Genomic DNA, 24,739 nt, shown 5'->3' on the forward strand with positions numbered 1-24,739 from the left:
GTTCAAATTAATTTAACAACGCTAATAATAATGTTTGCAATTTAGCACTATAGCTGTCAAATGTCAGCATATGTTGAAAGATAAGCATGTACTGCCAGTCATTATTGTGCTTTTCACCGAAGATTAGCACGCGACGGAATCTAACCAAAATAGCGAAAGAATTGAAAATATCTCGACAAACATATGATTACGACTTAAAAGCCAACTGCCAAAATTCCATTTGAAAGTTAATTCCGGACAAAATATTTTGTAATTTTAAGTTTATTTTCATGCACATATTTGGAGCATGAATATAAATGTAAAATTAAGTTCCACCACAAATACACACGACTTGTCGTGGTTTCTCCAACGAATTTTATTATAATTTTACACGTGGATTGAAAATTACAGTTTCTTTCGACGGAAAACCAATGTACTTCAATGTATTTTTACTCGAATACTGTTGTAGAATGAATGACATGTAATATTACACGATTGAAAGTGTAAAATTGTATGCTGTTTGATGCTCCAATTGATTTTAACGTAATTTTGAATCAAATTTTGGATTCAATCGTTGTATGTTTACATTCGTATTGATTTACATGTCGTTTAAATTTCATTATTTTTTGGTGTGCACAATATTTTCGGTTTCTTTAGCGCGACAGAGTAATCTTTCAATAAAAAAGAAGCTGGAATGTCGTGCTTTGCTAACTTCAATGGTAAGAGCACATCATTTGTATTTCTTACGTACAGATCGAGTATACAACAGCAAACGTTACTGTTTGATATATGTTTGTTCACCCTCTCAAATATATGCAAGATAACGATTTAACTATATTAACTACCCATGTGGGGTAACATGCAATAGTATTTTGTCATATTACTATTCGTAAACTTTCTTCTCGAGCAGTACTAGAAAATGCTCAATTTCTATCTTCTTATACTCAACTGGATTGTTCTAGCATATATAATATTCCGATTGCGTAGAAAAGATAGTCGTTTACAGTGTAAATTAATAGGTTTTATCTGTTTTCAATAATACTAGAAGACAACAAAGATATAGTGTCCTGGCCGTTCACTGAAACTATCCTTGGCAGCACTGTTCCAGAGGAATCTAATCACGTTAATTGCGATAGAACTGAAGTTACAGTTGTATGGATAATACTTGTTACTGACTAGTTTTGAAATAAAGGGTTAAAACCCTGTTAGCTAGCCTTTCCTACGAATTTCTGGAATATAAACAACATGGGCATTCAAATTATAGTACATTTGGTCGCTGTTCTTTGTAAATAACATGGGCATCCAAATTATCGTACATTTGGGCAATGTACCAAAGGTAAACGAAAATATACAGCATTAGATTTCAATGAAGTTCATGTGTTGCAAGTTATACCATATGCGGGGTTACTTGCAACAGGCATAATTTTGTCCCTGAAAGCCCCAGATTTTAATAATTTTCTGCCCCGTGATGCAAATCATACATGTTTCGCAGTTTTTCTAATGTGAAAAATTTTCAAAAATCGAACGGAACCTTTTAGACATTTGTCCGAGTACGAGAAGTTGGGATTATAGGGTCTTTTGTCATTCATATTAAATTTGACATTTTCTTGTGCATATATCTCTATTATTCTTCAATCAATTTTCATAAAATGTAACTTGCTGAACGTGTAAAATTCTTAGAAATAAAACAAACATTTAATCGTTACCGGTTAAATTCAGAAGCATCCTTTTTACGATAAGTCCACAAGTCACATTTTTTTTTCGATTCGTTTATTTGATAAGGCAGGTTTGCGTTAGCTTAAAGATGCCAATTTTGTTTTGTTTTACATTTTAAATTACTTAAAACTAGGGGATTACATATTGATTTTTGAAATTAAACTAAGGCGCATTTATAGCTATACATATACACAAGGGGGTAATATAATTTTCGTAAGATTAGGGGGTCATTTTGTTTTTATGGCAATATGGTTTGACATTTTTAGCAATGAGATTATTGGAGCAAATAATGTTTAACTAAGGGGGAAAATTTTTACGACTATCTCAAAAGTAGAAATAATTAGAGGGCGTGATTAAATTTTGTAAAGATTCGGAGACATTAATTAGAGTTATTTTATGTGGTAGTAGAGTTGGGCATTTCAACGAGATCATATAATATAATAGTTAAAACTAGAAAAGGCAAGAAGAGCTAAATGCTTCATGAAGATATTTGGAGGGGGGAAGGGGTGTTACTTCTGTGTATAAGAGTCAGGGGAAGTAGGGTGGACAAACATGGCAGGGGGAGGACATTATTTCAGTTTCAGACTTCGGGAGATCAACGGATGGATTACAGAATCAGGGTGGCCTTCATCAGGAAGACTCATGTACTGGGACGCCGGGTGGTCGTTCTCAAGATGGCAGGGGTTTCTCCAGACGATTTCGTAGTGCGGCTCAGATGTTGATCGGCTACATTTCGAGTTGTGCGTGTGATGTTCGTGCTTTAGGTCCCGTGTTTGTTGGCTCATTCGACAGGGATGTTTTGTGTCGCCTTGGAGTCACATCAAACCATCGTGGGTGTATGGTACAGGTGGAAGCGTTTCTGAGAATGATAAGGAAAAAGGGGCAGTTAAAGTTGGATATTGATGGTTTTTATGAAGGTGTATATAAGGGACATATAGAGGACATCGCGGCTTGCCAACACATCTCCAACCGGGACGTTGGGTGGTCTTCCTCGGGCCCGGAGGGTGTCCATAAGCCGAGACCTGGCGGAACTGTACTCGGTGCACGCCCAGACTATGTTCTCTATATCGTGATAACCGTCGCCACAAGCGCAGATACCACTCTCCACGAGCCCAATACGTCGGAGATGTGCATCCAGCGTGTAATGGTTCGCCATGAGTCGGGACATCACACGAATGAAGTCACGACCCACATCCATCCCCTTGAACCAAGGTTTCGTCGATACCTTAGGGACTATCGAATGAAGGGTTCTCTGATGAGTAATACTGAAAAATTCGTGGAAGCAAATTGGTCTTTCAAAAACGTCACTTTCAATGGCACCCACCTTAGCTAAGGAGTCCGCCTTCTCATTGCCCGGAATGGAGCAATGAGAAGGGACCCACACCAAGGTAATCTGGAAAGATTTGTCAGATAAAGCACTCAGTAGCTCCCGTATTTTCCCCAAAAAATACGAGGAATGCTTTCCATGTTTCATCGAGCGAATAGCGTCAATAGAACTCAGACTATCCGAGACGATGAAGTAATGGTCTGCGTGTAATGTGTCAATGACTTTAAGGGTATACTGAATAGAAGCTAGTTCTGCGGCGTAAACTGAAGCAGGATCACTGAGTTTGTAGGAGGCGGTGAACTTTTGATTGAAAATACCGAAGCCAGTGGACCCTTCGAGGTTTGATCCGTCAGTATAAAACATCTTAGAACAGTCGACTTCTCGGAATTTATTATAAAAAATATTTGGAACCACTTGTGGGCGTATGTGGTCCGGAATTCCAATAATCTCATCTTTCATGGATGTGTCGAAGAAAACAGTAGATTCAGAAGTATTTATGAAATGCACACGGTTGGGATTGTAAGAAGAAGGATTAATATTTTGCGCCATGTAGTCAAAGTACAGGGACATAAAACGGGTCTGAGAATTGAGCTCAACAAGCCTTTCGAAATTTTCAATCACCAACGGGTTCAAGATATCGCATCGAATGAGCAATCGATATGAGAGTTCCCAAAATCGATTTTTCAGCGGGAGAACGCCCGACAGGACTACGAGACTCATCGTATGGGTCGACTGCATGCACCCTAAGGCGATACGCAAACAACGATACTGAATTCTTTCGAGTTTGATGAAATGTATGTTCGCGGCGGATCGAAAGCAGAAGCATCCGTATTCCAGTACCGACAGTATCGTTGTTTGATACAACCTAATTAGGTCTCCTGGGTGGGCACCCCACCACGTTCCGGTTATTGTACGAAGAAAGTTGATCCTTTGCTGGCATTTCTGTTTCAGATACCGAATATGTCATCCCCAAGTACCTTTCGAGTCGAACCAGACCCCTAGATATTTTACTGTGAAGACCTGAGCGATAGTTTGACCCATTAATAGAAGCTGTAGTTGTGCTGGTTCACGCTTCCTAGAAAATACAACTAGCTCAGTTTTCTCCGTGGAGAATTCGATACCCAGCTTAATAGCCCATGCAGACAAATTGTCTAAGGTATTCTGTAATGGTCCTTGTAGATCGACAGCTTTGGGTCCCGTAACAGACACCACGCCATCGTCTGCAAATTGTCTTAACGTGCAGGAATTGTCAAGACATTCATCAATGTCGTTGACGTAGAAATTGTATAACAGGGGGCTTAGACATGAGCCCTGGGGAAGGCCTATGTAGCTAAATCGTGATGTCGATAAGTCACCATGCGAAAAATGTGCTTTTCCGACAACAAGTTTAGTAAAAAGTTGTTTAAAGTCGCTGAAAGACCATGCTGGTGCAGCTTCTCTGAAAGAATGTTGATAGAAACTGAATCAAAAGCCCCCTTTATATCTAGGAACACTGATGCCATCTGCTCTTTACTAGCATAGGCCATTTGAATTTCGGTTGAGAGCAACGCAAGACAATCGTTCGTCCCTTTGCCTTTGCGAAAGCCAAATTGTGTATCTGACAGTAAGCCATTTGCTTCGACCCAATTGTCGAGGCGGGATAGGATCATTTTCTCGAACAACTTCCGGATACAAGATAGCATTGCGATCGGTCGATACGAATTGTGGTCGGAGGCTGGTTTTCCTGGTTTTTGGATGGCGATGACCTTCACTTGCCTCCAATCGTGTGGGACAATGTTAGCCTCAAGAAACTTATTAAATAAGTTCAACAAGCGTCTCTTGGCAGAGTCTGGCAGATTCTTCAACAAGTTGAATTTGATTCTGTCTGGCCCTGGAGCTTTATTGTTACACGACAAGAGAGCAAGTGAGAACTCCACCATCGAAAAAGGTGTTTCGTTCGCGTTATCGTGACGGGACGCGGCGCGGTAGATCTTCTGTGCCGGGGCAGAATCCGGATAAACCTTCTTGGCGAAATCGAATATCCAACGGTTTGAATATTCCACGCTCTCATTAGTACTGTTTCGATTTCGCATACGTCGGGCTGTTCCCCAAAGAGTGCTCATCGATGTTTCTCTCGTTAATCCGTCGACGAACCGGCGCCAATAATTGCGTTTTTTGGCTTTCATCAAACTCTTCATTCGCTTGTCTAACGTCGCGTACTGTCGAAAACTAGCGGGTAACCCGTCGTTCCGGAAGGTCTTAAACGCGGCGGCCTTCTCTGCGTACACGTCTGAGCACTCTATCCCACCAGGGATTGGGAGAATGTTTTTGTATGTTCGCGCCGGGTACTGGCTTAGTCTGAGCTTGATTCGCGCTGTCGAGAATCAAGCCAGCCAAAAAGCTGTACTCTTCCTCCGGAGGAAGTTCTTGAGTAGATTCGATGTTGTCGGATATCGCGGCAGCATAGCTCTTCCAATCGATATTTCGTGTGAAATATTGATTGTTTCCAATGGCCTTGAGCCGTTATTGATTGAGATTACGATCGGCAGATGGTCGCTACCGTGGGGATCAGGGATTACCTTCCACGCGCATTCTAACTTTAGCGAGGTCGAGCAAAGGGATAAATCTAATGCGCTTGGGCGCGCTGGTGGGGGAGGAATCCGTGTCATTTCACCCGTGTTTATAATTGTCATGTTGAAGTTGTCGCAAATATTGTGAATTAAAGAGGAACGGTTATCATCATAAAGGCAACCCCATTCCGTACCGTGAGAGTTAAAGTCGCCTAAAACTAGTCGCGGTGCAGGCAGGGATTCTATGATGTCATATAGCCGGCGATGCCCAATCGCGGTGTTGGGGGGAATATATATGGAAGCTATGCAAAGATCTTTGCCTTTGATTGTTACTTGACAAGCAACAACTTCAATACCTGTTATCGAGGGAAGGTTAATTCTGTAGAAGGAAGAGCACTTTTTGATCCCCAAAAGCACTCCTCCATAGGGGGTGTCTCGATCCAGGCGAATAATATTAAAGTCGTGGAAGTTGAGATCTATGTCGGAAGTTAACCAAGTTTCACATAATACAAATGCATCGCAACTTAAATTATTTATTAAAATTTTGAAGGAATCGATTTTCGGGATAATACTTCTGCAATTCCACTGTAGAACCGTGATCAAATCCGTGACCTCGTTCGATGAGTTAGCCATCGAAGGATACAATCGCTGAAAGGAGGGGCCATTTAGCAGTCAACTGCTTCAAAAATGTTCTTACTGTAGGGAGAAAAGCTAACATAAGACTTTTAATAGGATCAGTTATATTGAAAGTTTCTATTATCCAGTCCACAATGTCCGAGAGTTTGATAATTCCAGTGCCGCGATTATTCTCGAACTGAAACAGAGGAACACTTGGGATTTTTGATGTTCCGGGAAGTGCTGGGAACTCCTTCTCTGAGTTTAATCCTCCGAGACCAGGAGCTAATTGCTTCGCTTTGGTTGCAACACTTCCAATAGATGTGACTTTCGGAGTCCCGTCAAGGGATACCTTCTGGCCTTTACAACGAACTTTAGGAGAGGAAATGTTCCTCCTCTTCCTATAACTTCTAGGCGCCCTAGTAGATGTTCCCTCTTGTGGGTCATCAGCCTCGCCCTCGTTAGGAGGCAAGTGAGCATAGATGTTTGTTGAGGTTGGTGGTGTAGCTTTCTTTAGCATTTCTGCGAAAGAACGTTCGGATCGTCCCGCAAGGGAACGTTTTAGTTTATCCCCGCGTAGTTTGTACGCGGGACATGCCGAGATATCATGCAGAATCTCTGCACAGTAAGGACACTTCTCAGCATTCTTACTGCATGAATCATCCACATGATTCTCACCGCATTTTCCACAGCGGGCTTTATTGCTATAATGGGTGGCTGTGTGACCCAATTGTTTACACTTTGTGCAATTCATGACCCGCGGCACAAACAGACGCACAGGCAGACGAACCTTGTGCAAGAGGACGTAATTTGGCAAAGCGGTACCAGCGAAGGTCAACCGATAAGAGTTTGATTGGGGGTACGTTTTTGAACCATCCCCCGCAACTACTACTGAGTGCAAACGCTTGCACTCAAGTATTTTCACTGGCTGAAGTATGCGGTCTCTAAAACGGCCAACCCCGTACTGCAGCAGATCCTCACATGTCAAACTGTCATCTGTGACAACGCCTTCAGACTGTACTTTTACAGCTGGAATATACACGTGATAGTCCTTCGTAAAATGCTCGCAGCAAGCAATATCGTTTGCCTGCTTTGAGTTAGTCAGCACGACCCTCAGCCTGTCTGAGCGGACCTTTTTGCCTTTCTCATATAAAGAAAGGCTATGCAATCACTGTAAAAATCGACTTTTTAACCGAGGCCCGGAGGGCCGAGTGTCATACACCATTCGATTCAGTTCGTCGAGATCGGCAAATGTGTGTGTGTGTATGTGTGTGTGTGTGTGTATGTGTGTGTGTGTCATTTAAACTCACACAATTTTCTCAGAGATGGCTGAACCGATTTTCGCAAACTTAGTTTCATCTGAAAGGTATAAGCTGCTATTGAATTTTTAGTTGATCCGACTTCCGGTTCCGGAGTTACGGGTTGAAGAGTGCGGTCACACCAGGCCCGTAGCCAGGATTTTGTTTCGGGAGGGGCTTAAAAAAAATTGCATAAAGCTTTTAATTCTGACAATTTGATATAGTCACTAGAAACTAAATTAAATTTTGAAAAGCTCATAATGAAATGAATTTCAAATCTAAGACAATCCTAAAAATATGTTCATTGTCACAAGAAAGGTTATAGTACTTACTCTCGTTACAACAAAGTATATTCTAGAGTTCACAGTGTTTATGCGCTAACCGAATATGACAATGCTTGACGGTGCTGGAAAACACTAGGTGTTCCAAGCTACACCTTTAAAAGGCGTAGAAGATGCTAAACCGAAATGAGTAGAAAAATATCCATAAAATGTTCGAACGAAGAGAATGTCGAAATTCGCACAAAATCTTCTGATTTAGCGAGCGATTTGTAGATGCCCAGAGACGGTTCAACTTCTATTTTCTTTGTCTTGCGTTCTGCGAGTATTACCAGTTCTATTTAAATGAAACTATTTTCAAGACTAGCCTTGGTCTGGTAGATTAGAGATTAGAGGATTTTTGGTGATCAATAGGATCAAAATATAAATTTAAATGATTAAATAAACTGAAGGAAACTGCCCACAATTTAATTTATTAAAGAAAATTGTCTACAAATCGAACGAAAACACTGATTACTAATATCTTCTAATTTTCCTTCAAGTCGCCAGTCGCCGTGCATATTTCGTTCACCGTGCTGTTTCAAAATCACGAAATTTAAAGAACTAGCTCCTTGAATCTATCGGAGAGATCCAGATCCCAAATCCTCTCGTTTCATCGTTTTATTGAAACATTCCAACTAAAGTTGAATCAAAATTTTAAATACATGGTAAGTTGATCATATAACGTGCACTGGTGCCAAACAAACTACTTATTCTCGTTTTGTTGCTAATAGTTTTATATTATTTCTAAATTGTGACGTATTTAGATAGGTATTTTTACGGTGACTATGAGAGCGGTTTTCATTTTGATAAAAAACAGAGTTGAAAGTCACGTCAAATCCACCTAAACGCACGGTAACTGGTGACTTGACGGTACGTGAAATTTGTTAAATGTATTACCAAAATAACTAGAATGTCTATCTTCTGACGTCGCAAAAAGCAGAAGCAAAAAAAATTGCTACGCTTTAGCAGGCTATAGGCACCAGTGAATCAAGCTAGCTATTGTTCTATATCAGTGCACATACAAATTGTATCGTTGCTCCTGGCTGCGGAGTGAAATGAGTTTGCCAAATGAAGCAAAAGTGTCTGTGCTACGGGATAACACGAACAGTTCAGGAAGTGGAACAATTAGTTAAAGTGAAAATTGAGCTTAATCTCGCTGAAGTTACCTACATTCAGCTACATCACGTAAAAAACTGTGTTTTGATCACGTTTAGAAGCTTAGCACAGGCCGAAAACTTCATTGCAAAGAACAACATGCAACACGAGGTCGAATTTAATAACACCAGAATCAAGATCCCCGTGCATATGGAAAACGACATGGTGGACGTGCGTATCCATGATTTGGCCCCGCGCACGAAGGAAGATTTCATCAAACGAATCATGTCGCAAATGGAGAAGTAGAATCTATTACGAATGATACCTAGAAATTTTTTTTCACCGGCATTCCCAACGGCGTTCGTATTGTGAGAATGCGAGTGACTAAACCAATACCTTCTTACATGACTATCGAATGCAAATCACCGAAGGATGGCGTGACCTATAAGCAAACAACGCTAATCACATATCCCGGGCAGACCCCAACATGCCAATTCTGTAACTATACAGCCTACTACGGAAAAATATGCGCCGAAGCAACTAGTCAAAACTCATCTACTACAGCCAACTCTAACTAGCAGCCACCGATACCTTCAGATAAACCTAAAACAACGATCCAATTACCCAATAATGCAGGTACAACGACCACGACAACCGCTCCCAAACCAACAACTAGCATCGCCAATAAAGAAGCAAATACCGATGAAGACGGATATACAACAGCGACCCATAAGAACAAGAAACAAATAAGAACCTCTGATCGTGAACAGCAAGAAAGCAGTACCGATGACGACATGGACGGGAACGATAACGCGAGAGAAGGCAGACTGAATGACCCCCAAGCGGCCTCACCACCAAGGAAAAAGATCTCAACACGCAGCAGCAAACTGCGTCAACAAGATCTGGCAGACCGACATTCTTAGATTTTTTTTTAATTTTTACTTATTGACCCACGGCTCAGTTGTGCTAACGCATTGAGCCGTTTCAAATAAAACTTTAGATTGGAAAAAAGAACTAGATATTATTAATATGAACAAGCTCAATAATTTCAGCATCTTTTTATTCCGACACATGGACGGGTATACATCGCACTTACTTCACCTCTGCCGAAGAGTAACGTAAGGCCAACTTTCTTTGATGATTTCTGTTGTTCTGTAGTTGAGTGCCCAGAAAATATAGAACAGCTGCTCTTGGGTCGATTTCAATTTATTTATTATTTTCTCTCTCTTTTTCTTCGTGATCTCTGCTCATCTCTCTCATTTTATTTCATAACGAACACAAATAAAACGAAAACATGAAATCGAAACATTAATCCCAACTTATTGACTGTAGACTCAACTAGTTACAACATTTTAGTCGCTCTTCGTGATAGGCTACTGATGTTTGTTCACTTTATCGTCACGTCGTTTTTAGACTTACATGGACATTAATTGGAAACCATCGAAAGACACAGAAATGCTACTGCTTACAACATTAAGTTTATTATGACTGATTGACTAATATGTGGTTTAGCATCAATTGACATCCGTTGAAAAGTAAGGATAAAATTACAACAGATAGTCCTACCGCTACTATGTACGTTTCTGTATGTCAAAAACATTAGTAATATACGACGGTATACAATTCGTGGGTTGATGAACACCTCAGAAAAACCACTGTTTTACCACTTTTTGGCTTGTTTATTTTTTGGTGTTTTTCTTGCTTATTGTTCGATTGTTTAAAATATCACTAATTTGCGGTCTAATAATGTTTAAATACGGAACGCATTCTCCGCATAAAATGAAATTGAGTGTCAACCGAAATACTTTACTATTGCATTAAAATGTCGCGAAAACAAAAACTGTCTTCTCGACTATATTGTCATCAACTAACGGAAATGTTTTTGTCTAGCACGCTTGAGTGAGATGCCTGATGTTTCTACTAAGTGTACAGTGCACTAACCTATTACAGAAATTCAATTTGCTTATGCTTTAACTAACTTTATTCTGGCTAATATATAACATGATATCTGAGTTTTGTTAGACACAACCACTAGCGATAAAGTTCTCATTTTGGGACAGTTTTTGAGCGCACTTTTCTATAAAACTTCTGCATTTTATTATATATTTCGTTTATTTTATTCGGTTCAATGCATTAGCTAAATGAAGCCTTGTGTCTTCAATATATTTCCATGATGTGAACAATGAAAGTGATAAAACGTAAATGGTTGTCCTACAGATCTCGTGCGAACAACTAACGATTGCGTGTGGAGAACTATTTACTAGGCTGGGAAATATTTTTCCTAACCAACAGTGTTGCGGTGGTTGTTCATTTCTATCTCGTACACTTCCTTATCATCATAGTGGTTACTGCCACGTCCATGTTCGCGAATTTCTGACGGGTCACGAGTGTCGACTTCCTCAATGATGGTGCCGACCATTGATTTTGAGATACTAGACGCAGTTTTTGCCGTCAATATTATCCGAACAGCAGCCAAAATTTGGCAAATGTTTGTTTTTCAGGAAATGGTTTTGGAGACTATGTATATGCAAAGATATAATGTGTAAAATAATACTATCGCATTCAGTTTTTACGTGCAGGGTCAGGTTGGAGGAAATATGTCTGTTCACCTAGATTTTCACCACAAAAACACCATTTAATATATAGGGAATTACTTCCTAGATGTGTCCTTTATAATAAATACCATTTTTTTTCCAAATGTGACAGGAATCTTTTAATAGCCACGGTGCAAGTAAGTGGTATCAGATCTTGTAGCCGAGCATTGATTTTCTCATCGTCCATATATATGAGGATCAACCACATGTTTCAAGTTGTTATGCAAAATGACTGGTTTCGCTGGGCTAATTTGTTAAATGGCATCAGCACTGAACGCCTGACATGGTTAAACTCGTTAAAGGCGATGTTCGTAAGCATAACCTCCATATTCACCTTCAGCAAATATTTCACATCATGAATGTTGCTCCAGCCAAATACGGAGGCTATTGACTTCAGGTCTTTTCGCATAAGATCGATCTTATGCGAAAAGACCGGAAGTCAATAGCCTCCGTATTTGGCTGGAGCACTACTTCTTGCTTCTGCGACTCAATCATTCGACAGATCCCCACAGCAAGAATTAAAGTAACAATTTCTTTTGTTCTTCCGACGAGTCACACAACATGAAGGGAACTGTTTTATCACACTCAGCATACTGAGTAGATATCCTGACCGCTGTCTTCGGTGGTTCGAAATAGCAATCTTCCTCACAATTCTCGCATTAATTTGTTGAAACCAAACAAGATACATTTTGTTTAAGAGTCACCGAAAAACAGGTTGTTTCTTAAATTTATTTTTGAAAATTTTCGGGGGGGGCTTTAGCCCCCTAGCCCCCCCTCTGGCTACGTGCCTGGGTCACACAGCAAATTCCCATATAAACTGGTACCATCATGAAATTCAAATGATGTAAAACATATTAAAATTGATGTAACATTACTCTATTTTGGGGGTCTGGATCACTAATGGTCAATCAAAGCAGCTTTGACCACGTTGGCTACCTATGACGGTTCATGACGCCCCCATGGAACCCGCCATGTTCCTAAGCTAATATCACACCCATTCCACAACGAATTCTCTACCGATTTTTACAAACTTGATTTCAAATGAAAGATACAGTAATGCCATTGACTGCTGCTGAATTACATTCGGTTCTGACTCTTACTTCCGGAGTTACAGGGGTGTTAGTAAGGATACACTGGAATTTCCCATATAAAACGGTACAATCGTAATACCTCAGAGGCTAAAAACTATTGAAATGGTCACCAAATTACTTCTAATCGCAGATCTAGATCACTGATTGCCAATCAAACATTCTTTGAATATATTGTCCACTATCGACGATTCCGGAATTCCGGGCATATTCCACAATTAAAGTCACATCGGTTCATCGGTGAAGACTGAACCGATTTTCTCAAACCAAGTCTCAAATGGAAGGTAAAATATGCAGTTGAGTATTGCATCGCCGCACCTCCCCCCCCCCGCCTTGTCCTTACACCTTCCTCCTTCATCACTCCCCTCCTCTTGGACCACCATCATGCCCGCATTTCCTTCATCCACCCCGTATACCGAAATAAGATGATGGATTTCTGACGCATCCTCCACTCCCACTCTACTAACCCCCATTCCCTACACGTTCAAACCCATTCCACCAACCTTTCCAAATTATAATCACATGAAGATAACATTGAACTCATGCTTATTAAGCTAATTAAATATTATTCTTTTGCCTTTCTTATATAGAAAGGTTACGCAATTGCTCCAAAAACCGACTTTCTAATCGAGGCCCGGAGGGCCGAGTCTCATATAACATTCGACTCAGTTCGCCGAAATCGCAAAATATCTGTGTGTATGTGTGTATGTATGTATGTATGTATGTATGTGTGTATGTATGTATGTATGTATGTATGTATGTATGTATGTATGTATGTATGTATGTATGTATGTATGTATGTATGTATGTATGTATGTATGTATGTATGTATGTATGTATGTATGTATGTATGTATGTATGTATGTATGTATGTATGTATGTATGTATGTATGTATGTATGTATGTATGTATGTATGTATGTATGTATGTATGTATGTATGTATGTATGTATGTGTGTGTATGTGCGGATTTGTTAACAAAATGTCCACATCGGTTTCTCGGAGATGGCTGAACCGATTTTTACAAACTAAGATTCAAATGAAAGGTATACTATTCCCATAGGTTGCTATTGAATTTCATTTTCAACTGACATCTTGTTCCGGATTACGAGTTGAAGAGTATGGTTACAAAACAAAATTTGTTGATTTGTCCACATCGGTTTCTCGGAATTTTCTGAACCGATTTTGACAAACTTGATTTTAAATGGAAGGTCCATCAGCTGCTGTTGAATTTTGTGTGGATCCGAGTTCTGGTTCCTGAATTACAGGGTGATACGTACGATCACGCAGCAAATCTCGATTCTAACGAATTCTGCGATGAATGTAAAAAGGTGAAATTTTTGCCTTTATCAATAGAAAGGTATTGAAATTGCTCTGAAAACCGACTTTTTAACAGGGGTCCGGAGGGCCGAGTGACATATACCATTCGATTCAGTTCGTCGAGTTCGGCAAATGTCTGTGTGTGTATGTATGTGTGTATGTATGTGTGTGTATGTGCGTATGTGTGTGTATGTTACCAAAAATGTCACTCATTTTTCTCAGAGATGGCTAAACCGATTTTGACAAACTTAGTCTCAAATAAAAGGTGCAACGTTCCCATAGGCTGCTATTGAATTTCTAATGGATCCGACTTCCGGTTCCGGAATTACAGGGTGATGAGTACGAATACGCAGAAAATGTCGATTTTAATAAATTCTGCAATGAATGCATAAAGGTGAAATTTTTTCGAAAATATGACCACAACTGCTTCGATTTGTAGTATTAGGTCACTAACATCCATTCAAAGTCTATTTGGCCACATTGGCCACCATCATCGGTTCCGGAAACCCCGGCGGAAGTATCTAAATTCAGAATAACAGTCACATCGGTTTCTCGGAGATGGCTAGACAGATTCGACTAAACTTGGCCTCAAATGAAAAGTATTGCGTCCCCGTAAATGGCTATTTAATTTCATCCCGATCCGACTTCCGGTTCCGGAGTTATAGGTTGTGGCGTGCGATCACATAGCAAATTGCGATTCAAACCGATACTCCGATGAAAGCAAAAAAGGTAAAAATTTCGCTAAAATGTCTCTCAAACAACTTAAATTTGCTGTTCTAGGTCACCGACGGCCAACCAAACTTTCGTTCATTACATTGACCACCATAGACGGTTCCGGAAGTGCCCGGGAAAAGCGGCCATCTTTCAAAATTTACGAACTCACATCAGTTTCCCGGAAATGGTTGGGCCGATTTTCACAAACTTAGTCCCAAATGATAGCTATAATATCCCCACAGATGTTTATAAAATTTCGTACGGATCGCTTATATGGGGCCGGAAATATAGACTAAATCGTCCGGTCACATATGAAATTCCCATATAAGCCGGAACTCAAATTTTTTTTTTTCAAAGGGGGGACCCCATGAAATTTCAGAAATCAAATTCGTATTTTTGATGCCAAACATCTTTAAAATGCATGAAACGTCGAGATTTTATGTTATCTCGAAAAACTTTTTTTGTAAAAAACGACTTTTTGGGACTTTGCCGATTTCGCACCTTTTTGCCTTTCTCATATAAAGAAAGGCTATGCAATCACTGTAAAAATCGACTTTTTAACCGAGGCCCGGAGGGCCGAGTGTCATACACCATTCGATTCAGTTCGTCGAGATCGGCAAATGTCTGTGTGTGTGTATGTATGTGTGTGTGTATGTGTGTGTGTCATTTAAACTCACACAATTTTCTCAGAGATGGCTGAACCGATTTTCGCAAACTTAGTTTCATCTGAAAGGTATAAGCTGCTATTGAATTTTTAGTTGATCCGACTTCCGGTTCCGGAGTTACGGGTTGAAGAGTGCGGTCACACAGCAAATTCCCATATAAACTGGTACCATCATGAAATTCAAATGATGTAAAACATATTAAAATTGATGTAACATTACTCTATTTTGGGGGTCTGGATCACTAATGGTCAATCAAAGCAGCTTTGACCACGTTGGCTACCTATGACGGTTCATGACGCCCCCGTGGAACCCGCCAAGTTCCTAAGCTAATATCACACCCATTCCACAACGAATTCTCTACCGATTTTTACAAACTTGATTTCAAATGAAAGATACAGTAATACCATTGACTGCTGCTGAATTTCATTCGGTTCTGACTCTTGCTTCCGGAGTTACAGGGGTGTTAGTAAGTATACACTGGAATTTCCCATATAAATCGGTACAATCGTAATACCTCAGAGGCTAAAAACTATTGAAATGGTCACCAAATTACTTCTAATCGCAGATCTAGATCACTGATTGCCAATCAAACATTCTTTGAATATATTGTCCATTATCGATGATTCCGGAAGTCCCGAATTCCGGGCATATTCCACAATTAAAGTCACATCGGTTCTTCGGTGATGACTGAACCGATTTTCTCAAACCCAGTCTCAAATGGAAGGCAAAATATGCAGTTGAGTATTACGTCGCCGCCCCTCCTCCCCCCGCCTTGCCATTACACCTCCCTCCTTCATCACTCCCCTCCCCTTGGACCACCCTCACGCCCGCATTTCCTTCATCCACCCCGTATACCGAAATAAGATGAAGGATTTCTGACGCATCCCCCACTCCCACTCTACTAACCCCCCATTCCCTACACGTTCAAACCCATTCCACCAACATTTCAAAATATAATCACATGAAGATAACATTGAACTCATGCTGATTAAGCTAATTAAATATTATTCTTTTGCCTTTCTCATATAGAAAGGTTATGCAATTGCTCCAAAAACCGACTTTCTAACCGAGAACCGGAGGGCCGAGTCTCATATAACATTCGACTCAGTTCGCCGAGATCGCAAAATATCTGTGTGTATGTATGTGTGTATGTATGTATGTATGTATGTATGTATGTATATATGTATGTATGTATGTATGTGTGTGTATGTGCGGATTTGTTAACAAAATGTCCACATCGGTTTCTCGGAGATGGTTGAACCGATTTTTACAAACTAAGATTCAAATGAAAGGTATACTATTCTCATAGGTTGCTATTGAATTTCATTTTCAACCGACATCTTGTTCCGGATTACGAGTTGAAGAGTATGGTTACAAAACAAAATTTGTTGATTTGTCCACATCGGTTTCTCGGAATTTTCTGAACCGATTTTGACAAACTTGATTTTAAATGGAAGGTCCATCAGCTGCTGTTGAATTTTGTGTGGATCCGAGTTCTGGTTCCTGAATTACAGGGTGATACGTACGATCACGCAGCAAATCTCGATTCTAACGAATTCTGCGATGAATGTAAAAAGGTAAAATTTTTGCCTTTCTCAATAGAAAGGTATTGCAATTACTCTGAAAACCGACTTTTCAACGGAGGCCCGGAGGGCCGACTGGCATATACCATTCGATTCAGTTCGTCGAGTTCGGCAAATGTCTGAGCGTGTGTATGTATGTGTGTATGTATGTATGTGTGTGTATGTGCGTCTGTGTGTGTATGTGACCAAAAATTTCACTCATTTTTCTTAGAGCTGGCTGAACCGATTTTGACAAACTTAGTCTCAAATGAAAGATACAACGTTCCCATAGGCTGCTATTGAATTTCTGATGGATCCGACTTCCGGTTCCGGAATTACAGGGTGGTGAGCACGATCACGCAGAAAATGTCGATTTTAATAAATTCTGCAATGAATGTATAAAGGTGAAAATGTTTCCAAAATATGACCACAACTGCTTCGATTTGTAGTATTAGGTCACTAACATCCATTCAAAGTCTTTTTGGCCACATTGGCCACCATCATCGGTTCTGGAAGCCGCGGCAGGAGTATCCAAATTCAGAATAACAGTCACATCGGTTTCTCGGAGATGGCTAGACCGATTCAACCAAACTTAGTCTCAAATGAAAGGTGTTGCGCCTTCGTAAATGGTTATTTAATTTCATCCTGATCTGACTTCCGGTTCCGGAGTTACAGGTTGTGGCGTGCGATCACATAGCAAATTGCGATTCAAACCGATACTCCGATGAAAGCAAAAAAGGTAAAAATTTTGCGAAAATGTCTCTCAAACAACTTAAATTTGCTGTTCTAGGTCACCGACGGCCAACCAAACTTTCGTTGACTACATTAACCACCATAGACAGTTCCGGAAGTGCCCGGGAAAAGCGGCCATCTTTCAAAATTGACGTACTCACATCAGTTTCCCGGAAATGGTTGGGCCGATTTTCACAAACACTGTCCCAAATGATAGCTATAGTATCCCCACAGATGTCTATAAAATTTCGTACGGATCGCTTGGATGCGTCCGGAAATATAGACTAATCCATCCGGTCACATATGAAATTCCCATATAAGCCGGAACTCAATTTTTTTTCAAAGGGGGGACCCCATGAAATTTCAGAAATCAAATTCGTGTTTTTGATGCCAAACATCTTTAAAATGCATGAAACATCGAGATTTTATGTTATCTCGAAAATTTTTTTTATGAAAATCGACTTTTTGGGACTGCCGATTTCGCACCTTTTTGCCTTTCTCATATAAAGAAAGGCGATGCAATCACTGTAAAAATCGACTTTTTAACCGAGGCCCGGAGGGCCGAGTGTCATGCACCATTCGATCCAGTTCGTCGAGATCGGCAAATGTCTGTGTGTTTTTTTTTTTTTTTTTTTACAATGGAGAAGACCTTTATGTCCTAGCCCAGTACACGTGCTAACGGTAGGGTCCAATCTACCACACGGGGTGCACTGGGGGCGTGTCGGACTCGAATGGTGACCAGCCATTAATACCGACTAAACTCCATTGGGCTCCGCCATCATTCCTCCCAGGAACTACCTCTCGGTATTACATCTGGGGGGATGGCTGTACTCAATGTACTCATTCACTCTCACTCGCGCGATCATACATCCTGTATGAGGCTTACTTGGGTGCTCTCTCAATCACACTTTGATTCACTCTCAAACACTCCCACATGAGGCTGACTTTTGTGCTCACCTTTTACGTTCCATGCGAGGCTGACTTGTGTGCTCACCTTACTCATTCCTTGCTAGGCTTACTTTTGTGCTCGCCCTACCCATCCATGTGAGGCTGACTTGGGTGCTCACCCTATCACCTGATTCACTCTCAATCGTGCCACTCTATTGTACCTTTGTCACTCCCTCTGGCATCCCATGTGGGACATTTTTCTTAGGCCCCACTTCTGACATACCATGCGAGGCTGACTTTTGTGCTCACCTTTTTCATTCCTTGCTAGGCTGACTTTTGTGCTAGCCTCTACCAACCTGTGAGGCTGACTTTTATGCTCACCCTTAACATGCAATGTGAGACTGACTTGGATGCTCACCCTTTCGCTCCTCTGCCACGCCATGAGGCATCGATAGCTTAGTTCCAACATACTACGCTACGACCCTCCCGTCTTGGCATGAGGCAGTCCACTTATACGCCTATACACTCACTCTTCTGTCTTGCTTCGGGGTGGCTGGGTTTACCCCTTACGCGGTTGCCATTCGCTGCGCCAACCTACCTCGGCATGAACAGACCATTCACTCTCTTATTTTGCGCTTGGCCTTTTTCGCTCCAGCTAACCAATCACTAGTTAGCCGTGCCCGCCGTCTGTTGCTCGGTTCGCCAGATTACCTGTAGCCTACTGGCAATCTGGATGGTAGCAGCCGAGACTGCGTTCCACTTCTCCACCGTTTGACACATCCGCTGGATAAGGGTATCCGGGGTTGTGTCCCAGCCACAGACGTCAAGCATTGCTCTTCTTTCGACGTCGAACCGATGACATACGAACAGTATGTGTTCGGCAGTTTCATCTACACCTGGGCAGTCCGGGCAGACTGGGACCTCCGCGTGTCCGAACCTGTGGAGGTACTGACGGAAACAGCCATGGCCTGACAGGAATTGTGTCAGGTGGAAGTGAACTTCCCCATGGGGTCTTCCCACCCAGCTCGATATGCTAGGTATCAGCCGGTGGGTCCACCTACCTTTCGAGGAGTTGTCCCACTCACGCTGCCATCTGGCGACCGAGGTCACCCTGGTGCGCTCGCGGGCTCCCCTATTTCCACGTAGCTCAAAGCACTCCTCATCTTCCCGAATGACCAGCCCGACTGGCATCATGCTCGCTATCACGCAGGATGCATCGTGTGATACCGTGCGGTAGGCAGATATCACTCTGAGGCACATCACGCGGTAGGTGCTCTCCAGTTTCTGTAGGTAACTGGTTACCCTCAGTGCTCTTGACCATGACGGGCCGCCGTACCTGAGGATAGATACGGCAACGCCTGCCAGTAACCTACGTCTACTGGCGCACACCTTTGAGCTGTTGGACATCATTCTCGATAGTGCCGCAACAGCAGTCGACGCTCTCTTGCACGTATAGTCGACATGGCTGCCGAAGGTCAGCTTGTCGTCTATAATGACTCCGAGAGACTTCAGACTTCGCTGTGAAGTGATCGCGACTTCTCCCACATGGATAACTGCATGTTGTGCCGACTTGCGGTTGTTGACGATAACTACCTCCGTCTTATGATGAGCGAGCTCCAGGCCTCTCGCGCTCATCCATTCCTCCACCGTGCTAATCGCGTGTTCTGCGGTTAGTTCTACCTCAGGAATTGACTCCCCGTAGACCTCCAAGGTTACGTCGTCGGCAAAGCCGACGATCTTGACCCCAGGAGGGAACTTCAGTCTCAGAACCCCGTCATACATGAGGTTCCATAGCACCGGGCCTAGGATCGAGCCCTGCGGGACTCCGGCGGTAATCGGAACCCTTTTCTGACCGGTATCGGTCTCGTATAGCAGTACGCGGTTTTGGAAGTAACTTTCCAGGATCCGGTACAGACCCACCGGTAGGCTAAGCCGGTGTAACGAGAGCGCGATGGCATCCCAGCTTGCGCTGTTGAATGCATTCTTCACGTCAAGTGTCACTAACGCACAGTATCGAATACCTCGCCTTTTTCGTTGGATCGCTATCTCGGCAGTATTTATCACTGAGTTGAGAGCGTCCACTGTGGACTTACCCTTCCGAAAGCCAAACTGGTTGCTTGACAGACCGTCCGTACCTTCCGCGTACGGGGTGAGCCTGTTGAGGATGATCCTCTCAAGCAGTTTGCCAGTCGTGTCTATCAGACAGATTGGTCTGTACGCCGATGGGTCGCCTGGCGGCTTCCCGGGCTTCGGCAACAGCACCAGTTTCTGCCTTTTCCATCTATCGGGGAAACGGCACTCGTCAAGGCATCTCTGCATAGCTAGCCTGAACATGTTCGGGTTCGCTATGATCGCTGCCTTGAGAGCGTTGTTCGGAACTCCATCCGGCCCTGGAGCTTTGTTCATTGCTAGGGATTTAGCCACTGCGAGTAGTTCTTCGTTCGTCACTGGAGCCACCATTTCGACCGTGCCCGCACTGTCTCGTAGTGCAGGTGGCCAGGGGCTTGTGGCTCGAGACGGGAAGAGTACTTCGATAATCGTTGCCAACCGGTCCGGAGACCGTTCTGGGGGTGAGGAGCCCCCTTTGGTCTTGGCCATCACAATCCGGTAGGCGTCACCCCACGGATTCGCGTTGGCACTCTCACACAGGTTGTCGAAACACGCTCTCTTGCTGCTTTTAATAGCCTTGTTAAGGGCTAATTTCGCAGCTCGAAACACTTCACGGCGGTTCTCTCTTGCATCCTCGGTGCGAGCTCTTTGCATCCTACGTCTAGCTCTGAGGCAGGCTGACCGTAGAGCTGCAATCTCGGCACTCCACCAGTATACCGGGCATCTGCCGTTTCTTGGCAGTGTTTTTCTCGGCATAGTGGCGTCGCACGCGCGTGATAGAACAGCTACCAGCGCATCCCCGCTTAGACTGTCGGTGTTGGCCTCCAGTCCCAGGGCCGCGGTGAAAGCTTCGCTGTCGAAGTGATTGGACTTCCACCCGCGTACCTGACAGGGATCTCCCGCCCTCGGATGCTGCACACCATAGTTGATCTTAAAGCGGATTGCTAAATGATCACTATGGGTGTAGCCTTCGTCTACCCTCCATTCCATGCCTGGAGCCAGACTCGGGCTGGCAAAGGTCAAATCAATCCACGCCTCCACTCCGTTTCTACGGAATGTACTAGCGGAGCCATCATTAGCTAGCACAGTATCGAGTTTCGCAAACGCTTCCATTAGCGCTTGACCCCTGCTATTTGTACAGCGGCTGCCCCACTCCACTGCCCAAGCGTTGAAGTCTCCCGCTATTACTACCGGTTTCCGGCCCACGAGGTCCGACGAGAGCCTGTCGATCATCTGGTAGAACTGTTCTATTGGCCACCTTGGTGGGGCGTAGCAGCTGCAATAGAACACACCATTGATCTTGGCAATCGCCACACCCTCGGCGGAGGGGTGTATTACCTCTTGAACCGGGAACCTTCCCGTTGTACAGATTGCCACCATTCCAGACCCGTCCGACACCCAATTGCCGTTGCCGGCAGGGATGCTGTAAGGGTCTGATAAGAGGGCGACATCTGGCCTCGACTCCGAGACCGACTGCCACAGCAGCTGCTGGGCTGCTGCACAATGGTTAAGATTTAGCTGTGTGACTCTCACGGCTTCTTCTTATTTAACTCGCCGAAGGGACACGAAGGTCCGCCCATAGCATGTTTATGGGCTTGCTTCTTAGCGGTGCAGATAAGGCACTTATATGCCTTAGTGCACCCCCGCTCTTTATGCCCCTCCTCGCCGCATCGACGACATAGCTTGCTCCTGTCTAGGCCTTTGCATTCGTAAGCTTTATGGCCGGATTCTAGGCACCGATAGCACCTGTCCACTGAAGGCGGCTGGGGTATACTAATAGGGCATACCGACCAGCCGATCTTCAGCTTCCCTTTCTCGGTTACCTTTTTGGCATCCGCATTGAGTAGCCTGAGGTAGGCTACTTGGGTGCCAGAGGGTCCGTCCCTCAATCGCACAGAGGCCCGCTCGATTGTGACGCCGCAGTGCTCCTTGACGGCTGCGACGACGTCTTCTGCGGTCGCGAACTCGTCCAAGTGCTTGCACTGGAGAGTTGTTTCCGCACCTAGCGACCTGATTTGGGCGCCCTCGCCAAGGACCTCTTGAGCCAAGGCCTTATATATTGCACTTGATTGTGCGCCTCGCTTCAGCACCAGGAGCATCTCTCCCGTGTTGGTGCGTCTTACGCTACGCACATCCTGCCCAAGGGCCGAGAGGCTTTCGGCCGCCTTCATCGATTTAAGGACATCGGCGTATTTGTCCTTGTCGGTTTTTAACCACAAGGCTTCGCCTCTGTCCTTGGCCTTCCTCGCAGGCCGCGGTACCTCCGGTTTCGGTGCCGGCTTTTTCTTGGTAACCAGCGTCCAGGGGTTTGAGCCCCCCTGCCCCGGTCGTGTCGGGTTGCTGGTACCATCGCTCTCCACAGCGAGGTCACTCTCGCCCTCGCTTACCTCACCCAGGCGGCGTTTGACCTTGACGGTTGCACGCCGAGTGGTGTCGGTTTTGGCACCCTCTCCTGGCGACTTCCTAGGGCGCTTCGCATTCGATGCCGTCTTGCGATTGCCCTTTCCCTTTCCCTTCGAGGGGAACTCGGTCGCCGCTCCAATCGACGTGGCTGCTCCGTAGAAGGTAAAGGCCACTGTCTGTGAACCTCTATTAACCTTCTCTCTTTCCTCCCTATTGGAGGCCACTGTCTGGGTTTCTCTGTCGGGCCTCTCCCGACATTCCACCCTCTCAACATATGCCTGCTGTTCCTGTCTTGCGACACGAACAGCTTTCCGGAGCTCCAGAAGGCTCAACTTCAACTCCTTGGCTATGTTCTGCTTTGCGCTAGCGAAGTCGATTATAGCATCGAGTTGCTTCGCTACTTTGCGCATCGCAGCTATTGGCCCCTCCGATGCATTGGTAGGGGTATTGCCTACCGCTGCTGGGGGGTCACTGGTGCTTTCGAGTGCAGCACTCATCGTTCCACTACTCTCCCCACGGGGGGAGACCTCGCCAAACCACCTCTTGCGAAGGGGTTTGGCACCTCCGTCTGTTTATTTTTATTTTTATTTGCCTCCATGTATAGTCCCACGAGTAGCGCGAGAAATATATGTCCGCCACGCCAGAGCTCCGCATTAGCGTGGTAAGGGACGCTTACTGTGGGGGTTGCCCAGGTACCCCACAGGCTCCGTTAACGATCGAGCATCTTTTTCACCCCCTCGATCACTCATCCCTCGGCACGGGTCGCTTCACGCCTTGGAATTGGGGTTATGCCCTACCTTGCTTTACGTGGTGATCTCGGCCCGGATCATCACAACCATCCTCCTTTACCAGGGCTTTGGACCTGTAGCTCTGGATCTCAATAGTTCCATGTACGTATGTTATTACAGACATGCTACTATTGGGATCCGTCATTCGCTAGCGGAGTTAAATGTCTGTGTGTGTATGTATGTGTGTGTGTATGTGTGTGTGTGTATGTGTGTGTGTGTGTCATTTAAACTCACACAATTTTCTCAGAGATGGCTGAACCGATTTTCGCAAACTTAGTTTCATCTGAAAGGTATAACGCTCCCATAAGCTGCTATTGAATTTTTAGTTGATCGGACTTCCGGTTCCGGAGTTACGGGTTGAAGAGTGCGATCACAGAGCAAATTCCCATATAAACTGGTACCACCATGATGTTAAAATGATGTAAAACATATTAAAATTGATGTAACATTACTCTAGTTTGCGGGTCTAGATCACTAATGATCAATTAAAGCAGCTTTGACCACATTGGCCACCTATGACGGTTCATGACGCCCCCGGGGAACCCGCCAAGTTCCTAAGCTAATATCACACCCATTCCCCAACGAATTCTCTACCGATTTTTACAAACTTGATTTCAAATGAAAGATACAGTAATACCATTGACTGCTGCTGAATTTCATTCGGTTCTGACTCTTGCTTCCGGAGTTACAGGGGTGTTAGTAAGGATACACTGGAATTTCCCATATAAATCGGTACAATCGTAATACCTCAGAGGCTAAAAACTATTGAAATGGTCACCAAATTACTTCTAATCGCAGATCTAGATCACTGATTGCCAATCAAACATTCTTTGAATATATTGTCCACTATCGACGATTCCGGAAATCCGGAATTCCGGGCATATTCCACAATTAAAGTCACATCGGTTCTTCGGTGATGGCTGAACCGATTTTCTCAAACCCAGTCTCAAATGGAAGGCAAAATATGCAGTTGAGCAT

The 24,739-nt window shown here is 43.6% G+C and overlaps 1 protein-coding gene across 12 annotated transcripts in view; it reads left to right on the top strand.

Annotated features, from left to right (window-relative positions):
• Nucleotides 1-24,739, top strand: part of LOC131694274 (transient receptor potential cation channel subfamily A member 1) — a 91,240-nt gene that overhangs the window by 23,644 nt on the left and 42,857 nt on the right. The window lies entirely within an intron of this gene.

This window comes from Topomyia yanbarensis, chromosome 3 (assembly GCF_030247195.1).
Source record: "Topomyia yanbarensis strain Yona2022 chromosome 3, ASM3024719v1, whole genome shotgun sequence".
In the NCBI taxonomy this organism is placed as follows: domain Eukaryota; kingdom Metazoa; phylum Arthropoda; class Insecta; order Diptera; family Culicidae; genus Topomyia; species Topomyia yanbarensis.